Genomic DNA, 2,550 nt, shown 5'->3' on the forward strand with positions numbered 1-2,550 from the left:
ACAATTAGCAACTAAATTAATTGAAAAGTTTAAATTTCACAACTCTGAAAATTAACATACGTTTGATAGCAACTTCCAATGAAATACATGTGTAATAATTTATATGAATACTTATATACATATATTAACTGCTAATAATGCTGCTCTTACGTTTTCTATTTACCACAGAAGCTATACTTGTTACTGCAATGTACAATTCAATTGCATATGTTTAGTACAGTATTAATTCTGTCATGCTCTGTCACAATTCCGGTTTAATCAAACTTTTAATTTGATGCATTTTACTATAGACGCTCCTGGAGTTTCTTGCTGCACACTATTGAAAAACAGTTTTCATTTTCGAAATACAATTTCGCGTGTTGATGCACAACGCGAAGCACAAAATACTGGCACGTTTGATATTAATGAAATTAAATTGCCGTTTTTATGTCAGGCAATAACAACCTTCCGGCGCGCTAATTACTGACAGTCGAGGGAAGTTAGCGAAGTAGGCATGCTAGATTATATACGTGTACACATTGCATACGCTATTATATTACAGTCTATCGTGAATATTACAGACTCCGTATGAATATTTAATGAGTGTTATATCGGCGGTGAGTTTGATAATTTAATATTCTAATTTGTGACGCAGCGTATTTGCTATTATTATGTGCCACTTTTTAGCATTACGTAAAAGATAATGCGGCGGTTTGTGTGTCATTAAAATGTTTGCAATCGAGAACTTTTTTCTACACCTGAAATTATTCTTGGAATTATCTTATAATCCCTGCATGATGAGAGATTCGCAGTGACATGGATTAGCATTAATCGCGATAAGCGCGTGAATATCCTTCTCTCTAAATTGTTTCCTAATCGTCTATCATGACAATTATCTTGGATGTTCGAAATATTGAAATGCTTTTTATTTGATTTCTCGGTACACGTATAATCGATTTCTCTTATCAATACAAATTTAGATACTCCGTCTTTTCAATATATGTTTCTGCTTTCAAGGAAATATTCGGTAGATGTAAATAGAAGATTCTGCGAGATCATTGATTTTTCTTGAGTACATAAAATTAAGATTCCGAGAAGCTGAGCGAGACTCCTCAAAACTGCACATCTTGGAAAATTCGTTATTTAGAAGAATACCTCAGTAGTTTCTTAATCTACACATTTCCTCGGATGTTTCAAGACAATAATTTATGTTGATAAAATGCTGTTCACTTGACTAGCTTAAACTAGTATTTCCTAGTAAAGTGTGTGTAACATGAATAAAATATCACAGATATGTAAAATTATGAAATGTAGAATTGTTACATATATTTCTTTTGTAATCTATTGCAAAGTATCAACTAACTATGACAAAAGGCTATTCATGTGGAAATTGAAAGCCTCTGGTATTTAGAATAACAATGTATTTTCCATTTCCAGATGCCATTTACTAATTCATATTGTAAATAAATCTAACTATTAAGCAAGAATTTTGACCACAATTTCTTCCTTTGAAATGAATATACATTTATAAATTTTTATCCAAGACTGTTTAAGTGAAGGGCGCTGTATATAATTTATGTACAATATTTATTACCGAGTTAATCGTTCTTTTCAATGACAATGCTTTAGCTAATAAACTCGTTCGAAAATGAAAATAAGTCCACGCATAGTTCGGCTGAAGTTAGAAATTTTGTTAATATATTGAAAGGAAGGCCTGTTAAGTGAAATTTGCCATCAGTACGAACTCCTGGTTAGACAAAGAAGACTCTATAACTTGTCGAAGGGGAAAATCGTTGCCACGGAGCGATTAAACGCGAGGCTAAAATTAGGGGCGAAACTAACCGGGGGAAAAGTCGCGTGAAAAAGCCACGGAAATAGTATGCGGTACGTCGTCTCTGCCTGCTCTTCTGAAGACATCGAGGGCCAGAGATTAGAAGCCCTAGCGCCCAACGAAAAGAACTTATTCCGGAACCTTATTCAAACATTCATGCGGAAGCTCCGCGCGCGAGGAGGAGAGAACCGCGAAGCTTTTCCTATTTTTCTTTCATGCTGCCGAGAGCGATTTTCGCCGCGCCTTTTTTTCCTTCATGAGTCAAAGATAAAACGATGAATGTTTCATGGCTTACTTGCTCTTCCGTCTCTCTTTTTTTCATTTTCTTGATCAACGTTCTTAAAAAGCGAGCTCGCCACCACCGAATTGCGATTGCTTGAGCTTCAAAAGCTTAAGATTCAAAATTAATTCACGTCCACGTAATCATTAAACGGTTCGTTTGTTATCATTTGAATTTTTCATCTGCCATGATTAGTACTATAGACGATAGAGTGGATCGATGCGACGTCCTCGAGTTATTATCGACGCTTTTTTCCTCCGTCACTCGCGGACCGAAAAATCATTAATTACTCACTTTTAACTTTTGTAATGAATACTGTCACCTCCAGATTAATTGCACCTTATTTGTCATGTTACAATATATTTTATTTTATTTTTTTAAAGATGTATCAAGAGAACTTTTGTTACTATTCCTAAAACTGTCTCGTTGAAACAACCTTTGCTCCGGAACGAATTCCATA

General features: G+C 34.7%; 1 protein-coding gene across 3 annotated transcripts in view; it reads right to left on the reverse strand.

Annotated features, from left to right (window-relative positions):
* The window catches only part of Gprk1 (G protein-coupled receptor kinase 1), a 48,342-nt gene that overhangs the window by 6,150 nt on the left and 39,642 nt on the right, over positions 1–2,550 (reverse strand). The gene's annotated exons all lie outside the window — the stretch shown is intronic.

The sequence above is a fragment of the Ceratina calcarata genome, unplaced genomic scaffold, assembly GCF_001652005.2.
Source record: "Ceratina calcarata isolate Rehan_Ccalc_2016 unplaced genomic scaffold, ASM165200v1 scaffold110.2, whole genome shotgun sequence".
NCBI lineage: Eukaryota > Metazoa > Arthropoda > Insecta > Hymenoptera > Apidae > Ceratina > Ceratina calcarata.